At 48.6% G+C, this 25,196-nt stretch overlaps 1 protein-coding gene across 10 annotated transcripts in view; it reads right to left on the bottom strand.

The window, feature by feature from the left end:
• Positions 1-2,848: 2,848 nt before the first annotated feature.
• The window catches only part of LOC144738164 (uncharacterized), a 42,089-nt gene continuing 19,741 nt past the window's right edge, over positions 2,849-25,196 (bottom strand). For 4 of the 10 annotated variants that reach the window (XM_078621142.1, XM_078621144.1, XM_078621145.1 and 1 more), the window contains exon 3: positions 24,754-25,065. The gene's annotated coding sequence lies outside the window, so the exon portion shown is untranslated. Of the gene's footprint in view, positions 6,606-17,354; positions 22,858-22,979; positions 25,066-25,196 lie in introns of those variants that run through there. The other 6 variants (XR_013589154.1, XR_013589153.1, XR_013589151.1 and 3 more) reach the window with 4 other exon arrangements.

Here is a 25,196-nt window from a genome sequence, read left to right as displayed (position 1 = left end):
AATAAAGGCTCAGTCCTTTGTTATGTAGACTAACCGTAGTCTCAAGCCGCACCTTAACCATACTAATAAAAAGTGGGCCGTTCCTGGCCCACCCCCCACCCCTCAACCAGTATATATACGTGGTAGTATCTCTTGTAATATCTCATTTACTTGATACAGCTATAGTGCTGTGATGGTTCCACCTGAAGACGGAAGCTTGTGTTGCCTCCGAAACGTCGTGATTTTTATTTTATTTTACTTTTATTAATTTTAATTTTTTACCTACGTGACTTTACCGAAAACCTAAGAATATATATATCTCACTGGTTAATCTATAAGTCCTCTTTGAGTGAAGCTTGGATCTTCACTGGTATATAAACTGAGCTGTCCCTTGCCAGAGGTACGGCTCTGCCCTTGGGCTCTTCAATCTTCAGGAGCTTCTTGTCTTCCGCTGGACGACGACTGACTCGGACCGTTCAGGGTCCGGCTTTTATCCTTGGCCCGTGACTCGCTCCGCCCTAGCCACGCCTTCCTTCCGAACCTTCGAGAAGGATCTGGTAGTGATGTCATCCCCCAGCCCCCCTCCTGGGGTCTACGGTCTGACCCTTAACCATAAACGATCCATAGAGTAACCGTTGGGTCCCAAGGCCCATCGTCTCTCATACTGGACCTCAGCCCCTCGATTGCCCCCTATCGGCGTGTAGCCATTGCTGCAGGCAACTGCATGGGAACAGCGCATCTTTGCCAAACACCGTTACATATATACTACACTATACAACACACTCCATCAATATACACAACATGATACAATACTCCGAATAGCAAATTTGGCTACAAACGGTGTGAAAAAAGTTCCACATATATATACTACCCTTATACACTATACTCTACACCACTGTACACAACGCTATACACTACTCCGATTAGAAGGGTTGGCTGCGTAAGTTGTGAAAAAAGTTCACCATACATATGTAGCGGATGTCTCATCCATCCTCACACAATCGCACGACACCACCACATTGGCTAAATTGGGGCTCTGGACGGGTGCGAGGGGCTGGTAACCCCTCCACCTTCAATAAATTACAACTAAACTACGTGAAAAATATCGAATAAGCTTGTGCCCGAAGCTCCGGGGGTACAGGCGTCTATGACGTCTCCTGGCGAAACCCCATCTGGCGGAGCCAGGAGATTGATCTTTACCCTCGGGGCTCCTCCAGAAACAATAAAAAGCCACTACGTGTGGCCACGTGGGATGTTCGAACACTCACTGCGGAGATTGGCTACCAAAGTGAATCGGCTGATTAATTAATTTAAAGAACAGCATTTAACCTTTACCAACTTTCCCAATCCTTATATTGGTGTTGACAGTGCACCACATCACCTTCAGATGGAATTAATAGAACTTCAGTGCAACAGTAGCCTGAGAGCAAAGTTCCAGGATACTGCAGTCGAAGACTTTTACCGTCTCATCCCCCCTGCTTTGATGCCACAGCTCCACTTCGGGAACCGGCAGCCCTGAGCTCCCGCTCTCAGCTGCATTTATGCTACCCAGCGTGGCCTGGCTTTGCCCTGGTCACACCTTTCGTCTCGAATCAACGAGCAGGTTTCAGGGGCTTCCAGATGGGGTCTTCCGTGACCATTGCCCCAGTTCCTCTGCCCTGCCGACACACCCGTGTATATGCTCACTGGCGTGTGTCCTATTTGTCCACCGCAGTTGCCGTTGCTGGACAACAGTCGCGTTATTACACTACACTAGTACAGAACACCGGTGTGTTGGAGAACAAATCGTGTGGTGGCGGGTAGGCCTCGGCAAGGTAAGGTAATTTACCCTTTTTACCGGGTAAAAGGGTAAAGGTGTCGACATGCCAAGGGGTAAGCTAAAGGGTAGGGTAAAGGTAGCTCGGAAGAATTACCCGGTAGGGTAAAGGTAGCGCGAAGTGTTACCCGGTAAATACGGTGCATTGTTTACCGCTAAAAGCTCCGTGGCGCAGTCCGTGGCCTCCATTGAATAAGTAATATTTAAAAAAACTTTTTTAAAAACATGCTTTTATTAAATGTACTAGTAATGGCAGAACTCCACGCCTCCAGGAAGTGGCCCCGAAGCTTGCCATAATGTAAGGCACCGTGGCCAATTACAGCCAACGTCAATTGAGCGTGGACAATTAGACCCAAGCCGAAACATAACATATAAAAAAGAATGTTTAAAAAATATATATTTTATGATAGAATATAGTATTGTCATCAGTATGACATAAGTATACCAAGTTTGCAGTCGATACCACATTAGGAAGTGGGTTAAAATTGAGTTACAAAATTTGAGGATACGACGACGACAAGCGTGTAAAATTGAAATCGAGAGTATTCTATATGAATAAAGCACTCTACCTAGTATTTACCATTATAAACTTTTGTCATGTGTAGTAGTACCCCAGTAATGACCCTGTAATCAGGTAATTTGCATGGGGTAAGGGTAAAAGGTAGGGTAAAAGGTAGGCTAGTTGCTTTTTACCTTTAACCTTTTACCTGTTGTATATGTCGGGTTATGAAATTTTGATGAAAATAATAAAAATTAATAAAAATGTGTAAATCGTGGAAATTATACTATATAATTATATGCATAAATTATGATAATCATCGTATTAATTTATGCAAATGCTTGCGCTTATGTTAATGTGGGCAGTTATGATAATTAGGCTTTAAATCAAAGATAATTGTATCAATCGGGATAAAACAATTATCTTTGATTAAACATTTATTGATTATCTTAGTGTGTTTGTTATGTTAGGTCTCCAAATTCATATCTCAACGCAGGATACAGTTCTTATAATTAAGATGGTTATGCATGGACTTGGAAAGAAACACTCAACACTTCTGTGTTATGCAATTTTAATTCCAAACAAAAATATGACACTCTAATATCGAACTCTCATGCTGGGAATTGTTAACACAGTACTCCTGAAGATTTCTTCTTGATCTGCACATTTACCCTCAGTGACCATGTTGTCAAACTGGGTAATCATGGCAATCAGTTAATTCCAGAGTAACGCGACCATATACGGTGATAGGAAAAAGTCCTTAAGCATGCATGCAATGATTTCATATGAAAGGCGATAAGCAAATTATTATATCCCGAAGGCAAAAGTATACGTCAATAGATTCATCGGCAAGATTATGCAATTAACGAAAATGAATGACTGAAACACTTCTAACAACCGTATTCATGTAACTCGACAGGCAGCAACTGCTTTTCACGATCAGTTGATATTGAACGCACCACCTTGAAATGGCAACCCTTTTCGAAATACAAAGATAACTATTGTTCTAATCTTATTCGTCCCGATGTGCGTGTTGTGTGTGTGTGTTATCCCTTTGTTAAAAAAAAAATTTTTGGAGCCGGGAGTTGTGTCGTGAGCTTGCGGGGTGGGGAGGGGTATACAACCAGAGGCTTCACACCCTGCTCCCTCTCTCGGGCGTGGCAGTAGCGAGCCCGTCGCCGGCTTTCTCTCTCCGCAGCTAGATTGAGCGGCGTTGGCCCGATGTTGTCCTTGAAGAGGTTGGGTCGCTTGACGCTCGGTGGCGCCCGGGTGGTGCTGCTCGTGCACTCGTGCGCTGGCGGCTGGCTGCACTCGTGCACTTGTGCGCTGGTGGCTGGCACCTTTGTGCTCTATGGCCGTTGCAGCTGTTTGACCACAGCCGGATGACGAGTCGGCACGATGCTCGCCGTCGTGGTGCGCGATGATTCCATCATCGAATAGCGTGCAGCTCCTCCGCTGCTGGATGTCTTGTCTGTTCTCAGCGGGTGCTGGTCGATGTGTGTGTATTAAACACACGGCGCATTCGAAGGCGCTCTCCTCTTCCTCACGGGTGGCCGGTCAGGCTCTTTCTACTGCTCCGTTCTCTCTCCTTGCTTTTGCCTTTGGCGTGCAGCTGACAGCTTCACACGGGCACCTGCTGATGCCCCTCCAGCCCTCACTTCAGGGCTGCGCTGGTTCAGGTTCACTTCGTTCTGCGAGAAGCGACACCGGCCATCGGTATCGGTGTTTGCTCCCTCGCAACGGCACCGCCAGCCGGACACCGGCTGAAACCCAGCCTCGACCCAGACAGAACTGCGTGATGTGTGTTTGTGCTTAAACCCAAAAATGTGAAACCCCCTCACACCCTCCTTGCGCATCTCTTGCGAGAGAAAAAAAAAACAGACACCCTCCCGAACTCTCCTCGCAACCGCCCTGACCCCCCCACTCCCTCTGAGTGGGTCATCTCGAGGCCAGACCCCGCCATACGTATTTATGGCTGGCATGTGTTTGTGCCGAACCATTGGAAGACAAAGGTGGCCGGGGAGGTCCTGAGGTTTGCTGTTTAATGGCATTCCACGTTTTCCAGATGCTTGGTGCTATGAGTAGCGGGTTGTTTTCATTATTTAATTAAAAAACAAAATTGGCCTAATTATTCTTAATATAATTTTTTGGAAAAAGGGGGATAAATACAACATACCTTACCTGCTAAAGGGTAAAAGGTAAGGGTAGAGTGATTGTATTGTGGTAAGGTAAAAGGTAGGGTCAAGGTAGGCTCGTTGTTTTTACCTTTTAACTTTTACCCTACCTTGCCGAGGCCTAGTCGCGGGTTTCACGAAACATTGATATTTACGCGATCGAACCCAAAAAAAAACCCCATTATGGGAAATGAAGCAAAATATAAATGCAAACATTATTATCATAATATAGTGAATGCTTGGGAGCTTATTGGCTCTCACTCCTGGTTAGACATCTACCCAACCCACAGGTTCACAAATACTGGCCGCTCTTACTCTCCAGGTTGAACTGAGGAATTGAGTGTTCAACTTCAATATTATTTTCGTTAAAAGCCTGTGACACAGGTGAATCTATTGGACCTTCAGTGTCTCAAGCTTATACATCTACCAGGTCTCTATCTAAGAAGTCCACTCACACCTCCACTTCCACAAACTGCTGGAAGTTGCCTCGCTCTTCCTCAGTCACAATTCTCCTCCTGCTTCACGTTGTCTCCATCGATGTGAAGGTCTGATTTTGGAGTATAATTTTCATCTTCACATTTTACCTTCACTTCTTCGCTCTTCACTGTTACTTCTTCACATTTCACCTCTTCATATTTCGCCTTGATGCCTTTTAAAGTGTCCAAACTGAGATTCTCTCGTGGCTCTTTAATCATTAAGGATAGACACAATGCAGCAGTTTGACTTTCACAAGCCGGTTTCAGACTCTGCTCATTGGGGATCTTCTGATGACTGTGTGTTCTCTGGTGCCTTTGAAGATTTGATGAATCTGAAAATGTATTCCCACACACACTGCACTTGAAAGGTTTCACTCCCGTGTGTGTTCTCTGGTGTTTTTAAAGAGATGATGACACTGTAAACGGCTTCCCGCAGAGAGTGCACCTGAAAGGTTTCTCTCTTGTGTGTGTTCTCTGGTGTCTTTTAAGAGTAAATGCCTTTGAAAATGACTTCCCACACACACTTCACTTGAAAGGTTTCACTCCCATGTGTATTCTCTGGTGGATCTGAAAAGTAGATGACTATGCAAATGCCTTCTCACACAAAGAGCACTTAAAAGGTTTCTCTCCTGTATGTGTTCTCTGGTGTCTTTTAAGATGTGAGGACTTTGCAAACGCTTTATCGCACACAGTGCACCTGAAGGATTTCTCTGGTGTGTGTTCTCTGGTGTCGTTTAAGAGTACATGCCTTTGAAAATGCCTTCTCACAGCCAGTGCACTTGAAAGGTTTCTCTCCTGTGTGTCTTCTCTGGTGGTCTTTAAGAGATGATGACACTGTAAACGGCTTCCTGCACAGAGTGCACCTGAAGGGTTTCTCTCCTGTGTGTTCTCTAGTGTCTTTTAAGAGTAAATGCCTTTTAAAATTACTTCCCACACACACTGCACTTGAAAGGTTTCACTCCCGTGTGTGTTCTCTGGTGCATCTGAAGAGTTGATGAATGTGCAAATGCCTTCTCACACACAGCACACTTAAAATGTTTCTCTCCTGTATGTGTTCTCTGGTGTCTTTTAAGAAGTGAGGACTTTGCAAACGCTTTATCGCACACAGTGCACCTCAAGGATTTCTCTGGTGTGTGTTCTCTGGTGTCGTTTAAGAGTACATGCCTTTGAAAATGCCTTCTCACAGACAGTGCACTTGAAAGGTTTCTCTCCTGTGTGTGTTCTCTGGTGATCTTTAAGAGATGATGACACTGTAAATGGCTTCCTGCACAGAGTGCACCTGAAGGGGTTCTCTCCTGTGTGTTTTCTGGTGTCTTTTAAGAGTAAATGCCTTTTAAAATGACTTCCCACACACACTGCACTTGAAAGGTTTCTCTCCTGTGTGTTCTCTGGTAGGTTTGAAGACCTGATGACTCTACAAATGCCTTCTCAGACAGCGTGCACTTGAAAGGTTTCTCTCCCGTGTGTGTTCTCTGGTGTCCTTTAAGTTGCGAGGACTTTGGAAACGCTTTATCGCACACACTGCACTTGAAGGGTATCTCCACCGCGTGAGTTTTCTGGTGCTGTGTCAAATTTTCAGGACAATCTGTGCTGTTTGCATACTGGTCGCATTCCTTTTTGTACCGAGCTGCGCTGAGTGCCTTTGCTCCATCAGACCAATTCTGTAAAAGAAGCGTCAGAGGAAGCGTCAGCTGCAGACAGAAAAACATATTCACACCATCTACGTCAGTATCGAGGCAACGAGGAATGAATATATACACAGTCACACGTGACTTACACATCTATACTTATTCATATACTAGCGGGAAGTACCCGGCGTTGCCCAAGCAAAAAAGACACTCACATCGACCCACACACACACATCGAGCCACACACAACAACAACAACCGCCATTCGCCACGAAGTGGCGGTGACATCACCACGACACTTGTGCCAGGCCATGTGCACCTTGAGGCCACGTGAAGTGTCGAACGCCCGCTGGCAGGAGGTCACGGGGCAGACCCAGGTGCCACGGGTCGACTGAGATGATCGAGATGACTGGCTGATGCACCACCTGTGCCCCCTACGGTACCAACTTGCTGTGCTTTCGCCACCCGGCGCTCCACTCGTTGTTGTGAGCGTCGCTCCTCCGCCCTCTGTTGTTGTTGGAGGGCGACTGCCTCCAACTGCCCAGTAGTGTCCTTCACGAGCCTCCTCCACTGAGGCCGATCTTGACACCGCTGGTACCAGTCATCGGCAAGTCCACTCAGCTCCACGTCCTCCTGTACCACATCACTCCATCTCTTCTCTAGCCCGTGCCGCGCCTGTTTTGCCCCCTCGATCCGGCCGAACAAAAGCTGTTTAGGCATGCGGTGGCTGGGCATGCGGGCTACATGACCCAGCCAACGTAGCCTTGCCTGCCGGAAGAGCTCACCGATGGGACTTTGCCCAGATCTTTCAAGGATTTGTGAGCTCCTCACACAATCCAGCCTGGTTAAACCCAGGATGGATCGTAACTTTTCGCAAGACTAGAGAAGGGAGGGAATGACTGTGGCCGAGAAGACCTGAAGCTTCGTGCGGAGCGACACACCAGGTAGCTTCCACACAGCGTTACGCAACCGATGAAAAGATATTTCCGCTTGACTGATTCGGAGTGAGACCTCTGCTGTTAAACTGGAGCCGGTCATAAGCACACTGCCCAGGTATGGGAAACTCTCCACTCTCTCCACTACTGCCCCATCACCGATTGGGAGTTGTGGGTGCGGAGTGTCCGATGGTACAAAATACCCAGGCAGGTGCTTAGTTTTGGTGGGGCTTATGGTAAGGTCCCACCTCTTAGTGACAAGCTCCAGTCTCAGCAGCAGCGTCTCCAACTCCTCCTCTGAATGAGCAGCTATTACCAAATCATCGGCATACATAACGTGGTTGACCAATAGGAAGCCATCCCTTGATCACACCCAGGCATCGATCAGCCTCCCATTATATCTGTACCAAATGGAAATTCCCCCGGTACAGCTATTGAAGGCTTCACGAACTACGTGGTCAAAATAGATGTTAAATAATGTGGGAGCCAGAGGACATCCCTGTCGCACCCCAAGGTGTACAGGTGTAATAAATGACTCTAACGACACACAGCTTGGTCTCCGTCTCTGTCTTTATTCTTGTTATACCGCTCACACTCCGCCGGTCCCGACCGTGGACCGGCTGTTCCACTAGCGCGCCCCGTGCGCTCTTTCCGTCAGTTGCACTCCCGCACACCGTTGGCTGACGGTGTGCTTGGAGCCGTCTCCAGCCACGTGGCCGATGGCGCTGGAGTCCTTCCACGGCTCGACGTGGTCCCACTTCGAGTCTATGTCAACTGCCCCGAGTCTCTTCCGGATCCCCCTTATATTCCCCTCTCTCGTTATCCCATCTCCACCTTCCACCACGCCCTTTCCGAACCTTCCAGATCACGCCCTTCACTTAGCCCCCCCCCCGGCTCCGCCCCTAGGCTCCGCCCTTGATCATCCGATTCGACCGTAGGTAGGCGGCGGACCTCTCCATACGCCCACCTTACTGGGCCACGCCCCCAAACCTCGCTTACGCTCGCATTACACAAGGAAAGGCTCTGACTCCCGGCCACGTAGTTTTACCCGGGCCCGCTCACCATCATGAAGGTCCTTAATGATCATCAGTCCCTGACCCTCTGCTACTGATGGTATCATAGGCCTTGACCAGGTCAATAAAGCAGAGATGTAGGTCTTGTTGGAATTCCCTACACCTCTGCTGTAGCAGACGGACAGAAAATATCGCATCTGTGCAGGACCGCCCTTTCCTGAAACCGCATTGGGGCTCCGCAAGCCTCTCCTCAGCGTGCCTAGCAAGGCGATGTTGAATAATCATTGCCGGGACCTTTCCCGGCACACTGAGGAGTGAGATGCCCCTGTAGTTGTTACAGTCTGTGCGGTCCCCCTTCTTAAAGAGGCGGATCACCAGGGCATCCTTCCAATCCTGCGGAACCCGTCCAGTGGTCCAGACTGTTGTTATGATGTCATATAGGGCAGTCTGTGCACAAACGCCACCCTCCCTGAGCATTTCGCTTGGGAGATCATCTCTGCCCGGTGCCTTTCCTGGTCTCAGACTCCGGATCGCCTTCAGTACTTCATCAGCAGATGGCACCTCAGCCAGCCACTCACAGGGGGTGACCTCTTCCAATATTCGGGACGGCGGCAAGCGACACTGCGGGAGTGCAAGGTATCGTTGCGGGAGCCGGGCCGTCTACGTTTTCGGTCGCCGAGGACGGCTGGCGGCACGTAGCGGAGCAAATTGACATGCTGCGGGCCGTTTTGCTGGACTTGGTCACTCTGGTCGCGCCGGCGCCGGGACAACTACGTGTCGGACCTCTGCGGGGGGAGACTTCGGGTGGGCCCGAGCCGTCCTTCATTGCGTCCTCTGCGAGGCTTCCCGCCTTCCCCGACACGCGGCAGGACGCCGCCATCTTGGGCGCGGTCATTACTGACTGGCGGAAAGCCGCCATTTTGTCACCGCCGCGTGGGGCGGCCGCTTCGGGTGGGAGCAGCGGGGGGGCTCGCAGCCACCGTCTGACATCTATAAAGGAATTTGCCGATGGCAGGGATTGGAGCGCATTCGCTTGGCGTTTTGAATCGGCTGTCCGCTCCGCCAAGTGGAGAGGCCTTGGAGGTCCTGCCAACGCTCCTCGATGACGCATCTTCAAAGTTTTTCCACTCCATCCCAGCTGCAAAGAAGGCAACGCTAAAGGGAGCTTTCGACGAGATGGCGGAAGCATACGAGCCACCGGACGACGCTCACCGTTGATTTGTCCAAAGACAACGGGCACCGGAGGAATCACCCGTGGCCTTCCGTGGCGCTTTGATTGCGCTGGCCATGGCCACGTACCCCGAGACCGAGCCCGACTTGTTGGAACCCTTGATACTGGGGAAGATGTTGGAGTTGTCCAAGGACCTAGGCATCCCACTGCCCGTGTGCGGCCACAAGCAGCTAACCTCCCGGTTGGCTGCCAAGTGCCTCGACGTGCAGTTTAACTTGCGCCGTTGGGCGCAGATGGCCACCAGGACGGGCGATCCGGCCATTGATGGGAAACCCATTGGTTGGACGCCATCGAAGGTCGTCTTCGTCCTGGACGATGCGGGGCCTGGCGATCTCACTGCGGCGGCAGGCCAGTGGGTCCCACGAAGGGGAATGGTGCCACGCTCAGTGCCCTCGTCGGCGGATCGCTGGGACGCTGTGGGGGCCGGGCGGCGGGCCGACATGGCGTGTTATCGCTGCGGCCGTCTCGGACACTTCACGCGTGACTGCCGGGGTCGACCTCGTCCACCTCTTCGCCCGGAGTCCCCGCCTAAGGACGCGCCATCGACGTCGGACGGTGACCCGTGTCAGGCAACTCGGTACGCATCAGACACCCGGCAAGGCCTGTCACCTCATTCATCGTTATCTGAGTGCGTTCTGGGTGCCTGTTCTAACGGGGGGACTCTAGCTGATCCGCATCGGATGGTGACGCAGTGGCTGAAACTGGCTCGCAGAGTCGTTGCGGCCGCCACAGGGTCTTCAACCGTGCCGGGCTCTATACAAGGGGTTGATGTGCAGATTTTAGTTGATTCGGGCGTGTCCACCACTATCGTCTCGGATGTCATTTTCCATCTTCTATCCATTCCGGCGTCGCGGGTACGTCCGGTTTTCGATGCGTGTGTTGCTGCTAACGGGGGGAGTATGAGCATCGTAGGCCAGGTGGAAGCACACATTTCCGTTGGGGACGTGTTGGCTTCGGGGATGGTGTTGATCTCAGGGTCCCTCGCTGTGCCTTGCTTATTGGGGACCGATTTCCTGGCAAAGATGCCAATTAAAATAAGGGTGGATCAGGGTTGCATTGAGTTGCCGGCGGGCCGTAAGATTTTTTTTCTGCCATCGCCATTGGGCCGTTCCACCCCGGACCTCCCGGTGCAGGTGCTGGCCGACGTCTCGGTCGACATTCCTCCGGGCTCGCAGATGCTCATTCCGCTGCGCTATCGTAAACCCGTGTTTGGGGTTGAGGGGGCGGCGGGTGGGTTGCTGTCGCCGTCCAACGCTGTTACCGGCGTCCAGGCGCTGGTCAGCCTCCGTTTTTGCAAGTTTTGAAGGGAGGCGCGGACAATGTTGTGGTGCCGGCCGGTACGGTCTTGGCCCATGCCACTACCGCTTTCACAGCCCATGCTGAAGCGGATCGGCAGGGTCTCGTGGCGGGGGTTTCGGCTTCTAAGTCGCCGGACGATCGATGGATCGCCGGGTTGTGTCAGGAAAACACGTCCCTGACTGAGTACCAGCGGTCCGCGCTTCAGTTTAACTTGCGCCGTTGGGCGCACAATGAATTTTCTGCATACAGATACGGGCAGTATTGGCGGACAAAATGCACGATAGCCAACAATTCCCGCCGGGTGACGCAATAGCGTGTCTTAGCCGGAGAGAGAACGCGACTCCCGTAAGCCACAATGTGTTCGATGCCACCCTTACACTGCGATAGGACGGCGCCAATACCCGTGTCACTAGCGTCGGTATCCAAAATGAAAGGCAAAGCGAAATCAGGGTAATTCAGCGTCGGTGCTGACGCCAATCGATCACGTAGGCCGCGAAATGCCATCTCCTCCTCCGGCCCCCATTTGAACCTCTGATTCTTCGCCGTAAGGAGATGCAGCGGCCTAGCGATCGTAGCAAAATTTGGTACAAATCTGCGGTAATAGAAAGCGAACCCGACAAATCGACGTACGTCCCCCACCGTGGCCAGAGTTGGCCAGTCCCGAACGCACGCCGTTTTGTCCGGGTCTGTGGCCACCCCATTAGGGCTGTTAATGTGACCCAAATAGCGCACGGAGTGTTGTAAAAGGTGACACTTCTTGGGCTTAAATTTCAAATTAGCGGAACGCACCCTAGCAAAAACAGCATCCAATCTCTGAAGATGCTCCTCGAACATGCGGCTGAAAACAATGACGTCGTCCAAATATATCAGGTATGTGTCCCACTGCAGGCCGGTCAACACGAGTTCCATTAACCTTTGGAACGTAGCAAGGGCGACGTTCAATCCCATGGGGAGACAATTAAACTGAAAAAGCCTCTGCGGCGTACGGAAAGCCATCTTTTCCCTCAACGACTCGTCAAGGGGGAGCTGCCAGAACCCCGAGGAGAGGTCGAGGGTCGAAAAATAAATTCGCCCCAGACAAGGCATCGAGGGAATCATCCATACGCGGCAGGGGGTACGCGTCTGCAACCGACACTTTATTTAGCCTCCGAAAATCAACACAAAAACGCAGGCTACCATCCTTCTTCTTTACCAGAACAACCGGAGCACCCCATGGGCTGTTAGACGGAGAGATAATGTCAGCGGCCAGCATATCATCCACCGCACCGCGAACGTGATCTCTCTCCAAAGGGCTCAACCGATGCGGATTCATATGTATGGGACTAGCATCCCCGGAATATTTGGCACGATGGCTGGAAACTTTACAGAAGTTCTCGTTTGACATTCAATACCGTAAGGGTTCTCGTCACGCTAATGCGGACGCGCTCTCCCGACTGCCACATGGGTCCGCCCGCGCGTGTGCCTCGGGCAAGCTTAGGGGCACGCGGGTTCCACAGCCCCCTCGGCCTGTCATGTCCGCTGTGGATAATCCCGCGGACTCCACCTGTCCGGAGCCGGCTGATGGGGTTTTGAATTTGCCGTGTTCCGTGTGGGTTCGTGAACAATTGCTCGATGACTCGCTTGCGGCCTTGCGGAGTCAGGCTGCACAGTCAAAGGGGTATCCGTCATCTGATGGGATGCCGGGAGCAGCTCTCCGGGACGGATTGTTGATGTGGAGAGAGAACTTGTGGGGTCGCTGGCGCCTTGTCATTCCGTTGTCATTGCGATATGAGTTGATTCGGATTCTACACGCTGAGAAGTTGTTACATCTCGGGGTGCAGAAAACCTTGTTGACGTTACGTGATTATTTTTGGCACGGCATGATGACTGATGTTGTCGGGCACATTCGTGCGTGCTCCGACTGTGCCCGGCGGAAGCCCCCCAAACAGCCGTATGTTCCCCCAGTGCAATCGATTAAAGTGACGCGGGTTAACGAATTGGTGGCATTGGACATTCTGGGGTCCTTTCCCCCGTCCGCTCGGGGGAACAAATTTTTGTTGGTCGGGGTCGAGAATGTGCAGCCTGTGGAGGTGCAGCTTAACACGCGTGCGAAGGGTCCTATTAAACCCTACCCAATTATATTCGCGAGTCCGTTCAGCGCGTAGCGGAAGCGCGGGATGCGGCCCGATTGGCTACGGCCAAGACCCAGGCCCAGAACGAACGGTGCACCCGGCGCTCTCATCGTGCATCCCCTTGGCGTGTGGGGGACATGGCCTGGCTCCACTGCCCACAGGTGCCGGTGGGGACCTCCCCTAAATTGCACAAACCCTGGCAAGGCCCAGTGGTGCTGACTGAAGTTCCTAGTCCCCAGTCCGCACGCATTCGTGTCGGGTCGCGCCGTTGGTATGTCCACACGTCCCGATTGAAGCCCTACGTTGCCCCTCGTGTCGATGCGTCATCTTCTAACGTTGCCTTGTTGGTGTCTGTCGCGTCCGACGTGCCACTGCCCTTGCCTGTTCAACCTGCAAGCGCGCCTGTCGTGCCTCTTGTAGACGGGCCGACGGTGATCCTACCGGACACAGGGATTTCTGCACCGGGTGGGCCTACTACGGCGATGGGAGTACCTGCTTCCGCTGCCCCTCAAACCCCGCCGAGGTTGTGGCTGGAAGGAGCTCCGATTTCGGGCCTCTCTGATGCGCGGGTTTCTGCAACGGATGGGCCTCCACCAGCGGCGGATGATTCCGGTTCCGTCGCTCCTTCAACCCCGCCCGGACTGCGGTCTCCGAGGGCGCCGGTTTTCGTGAAGGACGGGCCGGCGGCCCGCACTCGTTCCAGATCCCTTCTCTTTCGTTGATTGTATTTGTCGTTGTTGTCTTCTCCGTTGTGTCTGTTGTGGTTCATGGGGGTGTTGCCGTCGCTCGCATTATGTTCATCCTGATTCAGCCGGGACGGCTGGTCCTTTACATCAGGTCATGTAATGCGAGCGTAAGCGGGGTTCACTGCTCGGTTCTGGGCCAATCATACGGCCCAGGGTATTGGGGGGCGGGGCCCAGTATGGGGGTGTATGTGAAGGTCCGCCACTCACCTCGGGTCCAATCGGATGCGAGGTGAGAAGGGGCGGAACCTAAAGGCGGAGCCAGCAAGACGCTATGCGGAGGCCGGATCTGGAAGGTTCGGTGAAGGGCATGGTGAGAGGGAGGAGACAGGATCACGTGGTGAAGGGAATATAGGTGGGATCCCGGAAGGGCTCCGAATCAGTTGGTAGAGTCACGAAGCTGGACCACGTTGGGTGGCCGGAGGGGATCCACACCATCAGCCACGTGGCTGGAGGAGCTTCGAGCACACCGTCGGTCAGCGGTGTGCGGGAGCGGGGGAGCGGAGTGACTGACGGGAGAGCGCATGCGGGGCGCGCGAGGAGCAGCTGGTCCGCTGTCGGGACCAGCGGAGTGCAAGCGTCAACGGGAATAAAGAGTGACGAAGACCAGGCAGTGTGTTGGCGAAGTCCTTTATTACACCTGCTCACCTTCAACACCTGTAACACCTGCACACACCCCCCCCCCTCTCTTTCTCTCATAATGTGTTAAAGCAACAAGGCATTCTGACTACTTCCAGTTTCCCACACACGCAAACACATTGTGACATTTTATATACTACAATTCCACGCACTCACCATAATATAAGTGTCTGCCCTGCACTGCCATATTTTTTTCTCATGCCACAAAATTCATCCACTTCTGGCTCCTTACTGTCCTCTCTGCACACCTCTAATATACTGCAATGTGTATATTTAAAAAAACATGTACTATTCGGAAATGTCTACATCTAAGTACCAGCACTACCAACCTCCTTCTACACAACAGACGCTATAAACAGCTACAACTAAATACATCAAGTCTACATCGCCTGGTAAGTAATACAAAGCATGAACATACACACTCGCGTTTACATAATTATACATGTACACACACCACCACAGAAATACTATTCATACCCACTTGAAACACTACAAAAAATTACTCCCACCAACAACTTACATCCTTTATACTTTGCTCCTTTGTGGCTATGTATTCACATTCCTACAATGATTACACACAATCTCACCACATCATTCACTCACACACTATTTACTCATTTTTTCTGCTTACTAACTTTTACCTCCACCGAAAATGTGCCTTGCGGAAAACGTGCATTTCTCTTCACCAAACGCGATAATAATTTATGCCATTCGTACAAGTTCTGCAATGGCTGCACCTACAGCTTATGAAACTTCAGTACAGCAGGAAGCAATACATGTTGTGACCAGTGCTGCTTTGCCTGCATCTACATCGAATGCAAGTCAACAGCAATGAGATACACAGAATACTAACACAGAACAAATGGCTGCCGCCACAACTAATCAAACTCCAGTCCACCAACAAGCTAGGCAGCTTGAAAACAGCACAATGGTTGCAAACAGGTGCCTACTCTGCAGCCAAAGGGGCCGTCCATAAATGACGTCACGCGATTTTGGACGATTTTTGACCCCCCCCATTCGGCACAAAAAGGCAGACTCCCCCCTCAAATATGACGTCACAAAGCTCTACCCCCCCAAAAAAAAACCATGCTTCAAATCGCTTTAAACTATTGTCATTATAGTGCGTATTTAATGTGGCACTGCACTCTGATGTTGTACGATAAAACATGTATTAAAAAGTATATTTAATTAAGTATAATGTGTTGTCTATATTTATTTAAAGTTGCGCATTTTGATGTGACGTCACATTTCTCACCCCCCCCCCCCCTCATCACACATCGTCACAAATGTCTAACCCTCCCCCCCCCCCCCCCAGGTGCGTGTTATCATTTATGGATGGCCCCAAAAGGAAAAGTCTTCTTTTCCATACATCCCTCACTTCATTTGCACTTCTGATCCATTGGTTCCATGTCTATTTCTTGCCGCTGCTGCCATACAATGACATTGAAAGGAGACCCTCGAGGGCTATGCTGCAACAGTACCATGGTTCAGCTCCCCACAATTAATGACCATCCCGAGCCTATTCATGTATTGATACCTGCCAAAACTGCCTATGCAAGCCAATTCTGAAACAACAATGGAAGATAGAACTCGTGCTTCCAAAGCACATGTTTTGACACCAAGCAACTCATCCCGACATCTGGCTACATGCCCACATTTAAAGTGCAGGGCCAGGTACATACTCGCATTGGCAGTCTGCTGCCACTACCTAATGACCTACCTACATGACCACAGATCTGCATTCAAGTCTGACAATAGGTGACAGGCTCAACAGCACTGCAACAATGTCACCAACACCAAGGTGCAAATCCTGCAAGGTGATGATGGCTACCATTTCCTACTTCGCCAAACTGACCCAGCAACAGGCTTGCCAACACAAACGAAGATTTCCGCCATGGACTTATTTGCCTTCAGGATCATGGTGCGAAACAGCAGCTTCAATTTCTTCTTGAGATGCAAAGAGCTTTTCCACCAATTTGCTGTCGACATGTATGCCAAAATTGAAGCATCATTCGATGAAACCCACCTGATGGAAACACATCCAACATTGTCTATCCTGAAGCTCTCCAAGGGTAATGAATATAAAAGCTGTCATAAAACAAACGAGCCCTGTGATTGTATAACACAACCAAAAAATCGTGACAAAACACACACATTCAGACTTCTTTGGCAGAATTCAATTATTCTAATAAAACCAGCATGGCAGGACATTACTCTTAGTGTTTGATTACTGAGACCCGTGCGAAGCCAGGTAACTTAGCTAGTAATAAATAAATACTATAGTTCCGATGATAATGTTTGTGCATGAGTGGGGAACGGTAGTGTAGTGCAATGGTTAGCGTGCTACGCTATAAACCCAGCGACCCAATTCATATTCCCACAGAGCCAAGCCACAAAATTTGGTTGTCACCTGATGAAGCTGGTTGTAATTACTGGCGAAACGTCGTACTCAAGATTGTAAATGTTATGGCTTGGCTCTCCAACACACAACCGATGTGCTGTACTTGTGATGAATTGGCCACGTTCTTTTTACATAACAAACATAATTTGCTGTGTCGGTGGTGGCAGGTTTAACGAAACCTTTGTATATTTACGCCAGGGGTGTCTAACTCAAATTCATCTTGGGCCGCATCGTCATTATGGGTGCCCTCAAAGGGCCGGTTGTATCTGTAAGACTATTTAAATGTATCTACTCTTTATCATATTAAATAATTGCCTCTGCATTCGATAATTTCTGGTTTTAGTAATAACTTAAGTAATAACTAACTCTGAAAGTAGAAGTCTAGGAAAAATAATGGCAAGCAGATATTCTTTTTTTTTCATTTCAGTTTTCAGTTTCATTTATTAGGTATAACCCTGTGAGCCATGCGGCTCTTGACGCGGGTGCAACCGCAACAAACAAAAACATGAACAAGGAATATCTTAATGTGACTTCACGCAACACAAAAATCCAGGATAAAACAGCAAAGTCTTCCAGAAAAAACACCGTATATCAACACTGTGTGCAAAAATCCCAGTGGGATGCAAGTCAAACAATAACCATAATACAATTTAGATTAAAGTTATCAGGCTAACTCTGTACTCCAACAAACAAACATGGCTAAATCAAAACGTTTTCAAAATGACCTAAAGCTATAAAAACAATGTAACAGTGTAAAGTCACGTAGAATGGAAATAATAAAATAATAAAAATAACATCTTATATATAAAAGTCTCCATGCGCTCGCGCTTGCGGGGGATTTGGCTCTCGGACGGTGGGGTTTAAGACCGAAATAATTTGCCAGGCGGCATGCCCTAAGCCCCGTGGTGGGAATAGGCTATTCCGTTTTCCCATCCGTAAACTTTAAAGTAGTTTAATTAACACATTTGTGCCGTTTCTATTATTCATTATTTACTTATTGCGTGATGTCGACCGTACCAAGTGTCGCCAATTGCGTGGGGGGGGACGGACCCTACCAAGTGCTGCGCGTTCACTCGAGCTCACGGGGACATTTTATTTTACGCGTTTTACAGCCAACACATACACACAACGCTGCGGACATTTCTTCACAGTGTCATGTCCTCTTCGCCCCCCCCCAACAAGATGCGTCCAGTTTCTACTACAGACTCCGTAGATAATAATATTTTACTGCTTACATAGCATTATTCTTGCAAGGGCAGGGAATGCTGGGGAGGGGGGGGGTAGCGGCCCAGCCCCTAGCCTGCCAACATGCCAACTCCGCCGCCTCGCCAATGTAGGCCAGGACGGGAGGCTACGCATGGCACAAGGCCTCAACACGCCTATGCTAAGAGAAAATTTCCTTGCTTCTTACGCTAACAACTCAAGCCCATTGTTTACTATTGTTAAACACATTAGTTGACAAACATTACAATAATAATGTTTGTGTGCAGATAACAACTCAGGTTCATTGTTTACCATTATGAAACAAGTTGACATGTTACAATAATTATGTTTGTGTACGCAAAACTCTTTTTGGATTTTTGGGTTGCTCAATTTCCCCTTTTTTTGCTGCGCTTTTATAACGCTGCCACAGTCTACTGCCAGTCTGTGATTTCTGCTTATTTCTTCAATGCATTTCTATTGTTTCCATTGCTCGCGTCACGCTATTTACTCATACGTAGTACTGCGATACTGATAGCTGTGCCATCATCGGGGATTGCTGTGCCCGTCGATGTGTGTGTGTGTGTGTGAGTCCGTGTGTGTGTGCGTGTAGAGCCATGCGTGTCTTTAACTCCATGTGGGTGTCTTTTTCGAACGGACAACGTCAAAGTGTTTATGTGTGTGTGTTAGGCAATGTGTGTGTGTGTCAGTCGATCTGTGTGCGTGTACGTCGATGTGTATGTCAGTCCATATGTGTGTGTGTTAGTCCACATGTGTGTGTAAGTCTATACATGTGTGTCACTCGATGTGTGTGTGTGTAAGTCAATGCGTCTGTGTGTGAGTCCATATGTGTGTTAATCCATGTCTGTGTATCTAAAGTACATATCTGTGTTTCACAGTCCATATGTGTATGTGTGTGTAGGGCTATGTGTGTGTCAGTCTATGTATGTCTAAGTTCATGTGTGTGTGTCTTAGTCCATATGTGTGTGTGTAAGTACATATGTGTGTTTACGTCAATGTGTGTTTTAGTCCACGTATTGCTGTGTGCGAGTCGGTGTGTGTGTGTGAGTCGCTGTATGTGTGTACGTCCATATATGCGTGTGCAACTCAATGTGTGTATATCTCAAGTGGATGTCTGTGTGCCAGTCCACATGTCTATGTGTGTGTACGGCAATGTGTGTGTCACTCTATGTATGTGTGTCGCTGTATGTGTACGTCGATATGTTTGTGTAACTCCATGTGTGCGTATCTCAAGTGCATGTCTGTGTGTGTGAGTCCATATGTGTGTGTGTCTGTAAGTCGATGTGTTTGTGTGTGTCAGTCCATATGTGTGTGTGTGTCTCAGTCCATCTGTGTGTGTGTTAGTCGCTGTGTGAGCATGGCTCCATGTTAGTCAGTGTAACTCCATTTCTTTGCGTGTCTGTAGGTCCATGTGTGCATCTTAGTCCATGCGTGTGCTTTATTGACCTGGTCAATGCCTATGATACCATCAGTAGGCCTGGCCTCTGGGTTGCTCTTTGTGCTTTCCGAGTCCCGAACCCACTCATCACCATCCTTAAGGACCTTCATGATGGTCAGCGGCCCCGCGTCTTAACTACGTGGCCGTGAGTCAGAGCCATTCCCTTTACACCTTGGGGTGCAACAGGGATGTCCTCTGGCTCCCACATTGGACCACGTAGTTCCTCGAGCCTTCAATGCCTGTACCGGAAGAATTCCCATCTGCTACAGATACAATGGGAGGCTGATCGATGCCCGGGTGCGGCCAAGGGATGGCTCCCTATTGCTCAACCACGTTATGTATGCCGATGATCTGCTAATGGCTGCTTACTCGGAGGAAGAGTTCGAGGTGCTGCTGCTGAACCTGGAGCTTGCCACCAACAGGTGGGGCCTTACCATCAGCCCAACCAAAGCTAAGCACCTTCCTCGCTATTTTGTACCATCGAACACTCCACCCCCACAACTCCCAAAATTGGTGATGGCGTGGTTGTGGAGAGAGTTTCCCTGGGCAGTGTGCTAATGACCGGCTCCGGTTTAACAGCAGAGGTCTCACTCCGAATCAGTCGAGCTGCAGTATCTTTTCATTGGCTGCGTAATGCTGTGTGGAAGCTACCTCGTCTATCACTCCGTACTAAGCTTCAGGTCTTATCGGCCACGGTCATTCCCTCCCTTCTCTACGCTTGCGAAACTTGGACCCCCCTAATGGAACATCTTCGCCGGTTAGAAACATTTAGGCTGGCCTGCCTACAATCCATGCTGGGTTTAACCAGGCTGCATTGTGTGAGGAGCTCACAAATCCTTGAAAGATGTGGACAAAGTCCCATCGGTGACCTCCGGCAGGCAAGGCTGCGTTGCCCGAGTCATGTAGCCCGCATGGCCAGCCACCGCATGCCTAAACAGCTTTTGTTCCGCCGCATCGAGGGGGCTAAACGGGCACGGCACGGGCTGGAGAAGACATGGAGTGATGTGCTACAGGAGGACTTGGAGCTGAGTCCACTTGCGGATGACTGGTACCAGCCGTGTCAAGATCGGCCTCTGTGGAGGAGGCTGCTGAAGGACGCTACTGGCCAGTAGCATCCTGAAGGGCGGAGGAGCGACGCTCACAACAATGAGCGGAGTGCCGGGTGGCTAAAGCACAGAAAGTTGCCACAGTAGGGGCCACAGGTGGTGCATCAGCCAGTCGTCTCAGTCAGTCGACCTGTGCCATCTGGGTTTGCCCCGTGACCTCTTGCCAGCGGTCGTTCGACACTTCACGTGCCCTCAAGGTGCACATAGCCTGGCAGAAGCGTTGTTGTGATGTCACCGCCACTTAGTGGCGAATGGTGTTGTTCAGTCTATGTCTGTATGTGAGTCCATTTGTGCATGTAACTCTATGTGTGTGTATCAATGGATTTGCGTGTGTAACTACATGTGTCTGTCTTTTTCGCTCGGGCAACGCCGTGTACTAACCGCTAGTAATAAAATAATTCTCACGACGTTTCGGCCACAACACAAGCAGCCGTCCTCAGGTGGAGAACACGTCTGTCGAGGAGACAGTCTGAATGACACGCCCCAGGCTTGGAGCGACTATTTAAGCTGGGATGGAGGGGCGAAGAGCACTTTGACAAAATAATTTGCATATCAAGAGAAATTTAGCATATTTATGGGAAATGCAGATATGAGATTAGTACTACTTGTGAAATGCGTAGGAGATTTGGCGAGGGGTTTAAAGTCATTATGCCCGTGCATTATGCAGGATTAGCAGCATCAAAGGGAGGGGATAGAGGTAACATTAATAAAGGGAAGGAATGTTAATAGCATGTAGCTGCAGTAAATAAACCACCACGTAAACAACTAAAGTATTAACTACATAGTATCATCAGTATACTAAATATACTCTCCAATAAGCTGAGCTACTAACAGTAAGTAATACATTACAATTCTACGTCGCAAAAAATATGTGCTTCCAGCTAAACTTTATTCTCTTACATCACACGGGAAACCCCGTACTATATACTGCCATAGACAAACCCAACATTAAATTATATACTGTATTGCTATAAACCTTATACATTGTAATATTACACTATGTATTATTCTACCTACCCTACTCTATATCACACTGCTGTATATTCACTATACAATTACGATACTATATATTACTTTTTACATTGTATAAAACATTACAATTGTATACTATTTATTATTATACAATCAGCTATACAATATACCATTGACCGTCGCGTGAAAGGAAGCAACGAAATATGTCAATGGGAGAGTATATTTAGTATACTGATGATACTATGTAGTTTATACTTTAGTTGTTTACGTGGTGGTTTATTTACTGCAGCTACATACTATTAACATTCCTTCCCTTTATTAATGTTACCCCTATTCCCTCCTTTGATGCTGCTAATCCTGCATAATGCACGGGCATAATGACTTTAAACCCCTCGCCAAATCTCCTACGCATTTCACAAGTAGTACTAATCGCATATCTGCATTTCCCATATGCAAATTATTTTGTCAAGGCGCTCTTCGCCCCTCCATCCCAGCTTAAATAGTCGCTCCAAGCCTGGGGCGTGTCATTCAGACTCTGTCTCCTCGACAGACGTGTTCTCCACCTGAGGACGGCTGCTTGCGTTGTGGCCGAAACGTCGTGAGAATTATTTTATGTTTTATTTTTATTATTTCCATTCTACGTGACTTTACCGAAAGAACCAAGAAGATGAATCCCTGCAGTCACGAAAGCTTTAAATCGAAATGTAACAGTGATCATAGGAACTGTGATTCAAATTTAACAATAAACGATAAAGATAACATGTACGACCAAACTTTGCAGCCATAGCTGGCTGCATGAGTCACTCCATCACAGCAGGAGTATCCAGTCGTAGTATCAATTTTTTTTAAAATACACCTTTAAAGATCAGCAAACTATTCAAGTGTACAACTATTGTACAATTGATTGAAAAATTAGTTTTGGTAACAGAAAGTTATTTCTTTTAAACAGACAAATATTAACAAGCACTGTTTGTTACATTAACTTTGCTAAACTTTTTGGTCCCAGTTGAGACAGGCAGAACTGTCGCAAAACAAATAATTGTGCTCTGATCTAATGTGCAATCTGTGGCATATAAAGTTGATAAGGTGATGTTGTCTGGCCCTGTACAGATCAGGTAGATCCCACCTCACCTTGAGACACCATATCAAACACCTTCCTCATCCATTGATCAATTTCTGCATATAACAAACACAAAACAAACGAAATGAAAGAGTGACCATTAGAATGCAAACATTGTCACATTGTACATATTCTTGATTGAAATATATTTTGTGATATTGAAAAAAAAAATACTTACTTATTTGTTTTCTGTTTGGAAAGCGGACACCGTTTTCCTGAGGTCAGTCCGTCGATGTCTGGCTTTAGGTCTTGTGCAGTAGCAATCCGTAAAACAGCGTGGAGGTTGTCATCGGTGATGCGTGATCTGTGCTTGGTCTTGTTCAGATTCATAACTGAAAACATCTGTTCGCATAGGTAGGTGCTTCCAAACATGGACAGAACACGGGCAGCTTGAAGTCGGAGCTGTGGCATCAAAGCAGGGGGGATGAGACGGTAAAAGTCCTCGACTGAAGTATCCTGGAACTTTGCTCTCAGGCTACTGTTGCACTGAAGCTCTATTAATTCCATCTGAAGGTGATGTGGTGCACTGTCAGCATCAATAGTGAAAGGATTGGCAAAGTTGGTAAAAGTTAAATGCTGTTCTTTAAAGTCAGAGAAGCGCCGATCGAATTCATTAATCAGCCGATTCACTTTGGTAGCCAATCGAGCACATGAAAAAGCACCCGGGAATGAGGCTGAGATGCTCTGACAGATAGGAAAGTGGGCAAGACTGTCTTGTTCAAGCTGGGACTTCCATAAGCGCAGTTTCTCCTGAAAAGCTGTGATTGCGTCGTACATGGCCGTTATGACTTGTTGGCGGCCCTGCAGCCTCTGATTCAGTTGGGCGAGATGCTCTGTTATATCACACAACATGGCAAAATCGCACAGCCAGTTTGGATCTGAAAGTTCGGGCAAGGGCTTCCCTTTACTTTGCGTGAAAAGAGCAATTTCTTCCAAAAGCTCAAAAAATTGCTTGAGAATGGTGCTCCTACTCAGCCACCTTACTTCTGTATGGTATGGCACGACCGTATGTTCCGTGCCCACCTCCTTCAAAAATAGTTGGAATTGACGATAATTCAGGCCCCGTGCACGAAGGAAGTTCACAGCTTTTGTGACTGTGGCCATTATGTTATCCAGTTCCAGAATCTTGCCACACAGAGCTTCTTGGTGGATAATGCAATGGTAAGTTATTAGCGGTTTTTGCATTTTATTTTTCAACAGTCCAACCAAGCCAGTTCTCTCTTCACACATTGCAGGTGCGCCATCAGTAGTAAGCCCCACCAACTTTTCCCAGGGTAATTTTATTTTACTTACAGACTCCTCCACTGCATTGAATATGTCCCTCCCAGTTGTTTTCCCGTGCATGGCGACCACATCCAAGAGCTCCTCACTGATAGACAAGTCTGCCTTCACGCCTCTTACAAAAATGGATAGATGAGCTGTATCAGTATTGTCAGTGCTTTCGTCAACAGCTAATGAAAACGCGAGATAACTGCGGGCTTCTTCAGCCAGCTGTGTTGTCAGATTACCTGCTAGTTCCCTGACTCTGTCTGTGATAGTGTTTCTTGACAAGCTGATATTGTTAAAAGCCTGTCTCTGCTCAGGGCACACCAGTTCGCATACCTTCAGCATACACTGCTTTACAAATGCACCTTCTGAAAAGCACTTTGAAGCTCGGGCGATTTCTTCAGCCACAACAAAGCTGGCTTTCACTGCTGCATCATTTTTTGCTGTAATGTTTGCAGAAATATTCTGTTGAGAATGCAGGCTGCCTTTTAATTCTTGGACTTTTTGTTGCTTTTCTTGGTGGTTAAGGTTAGCATACTTGGCTCCGTGTTTGGTCTCAAAGTGCCGACGTAAATTGTATTCCTTCATCACTGCCACTGCCTCGTAGCAAATAAGACATACTGGCTTGTCTTCATTAAGCACAAACATGTATTTGCTTTCCCATCTCTCATTAAATTGTCTTCCCTCTGCATCAACTTTTCTTTTCTTGGACATTTTGGGGCTGTTTGATCGTAGTTTATGGTCCCTATACCTCTGTAAAGTGACAGAATAGGTCAGTATATCCAATGTGTACCGATCCACCTGCCGTGGAATGTAACCATCACCCCCAGACTTGCCAATGCATTCCCAGACTTATCAATCTGACCATCAGACGTGCCAATGCATCCCAGGACTGCCAAGGCTCCCAGCACATTTTTAATGACTTTTTTTATATGCAGCAGCACTTACTTTTTCTATGCTTTATGTGTACTTCATCCACCGTCTCCTGATGTCTTCTCCTAGACAGGATAGGACAGAGCTGCTCTCAGACTCTCTATTTCGTGCAGCCATGCTCCTGCACGTCACCGCACATGTCACGGTACCTGAGCGCCGGGAGGTCACGTGATGTGACCAGAGGTGTAACTAGACA

This window comes from Lampetra planeri, chromosome 78 (genome assembly GCF_965212315.1).
Source record: "Lampetra planeri chromosome 78, kcLamPlan1.2.h2, whole genome shotgun sequence".
NCBI lineage: Eukaryota > Metazoa > Chordata > Hyperoartia > Petromyzontiformes > Petromyzontidae > Lampetra > Lampetra planeri.
The sequence above is the reverse complement of the archived record's forward strand: the minus strand, read 5'-3'. Positions and strand labels throughout refer to the sequence as shown.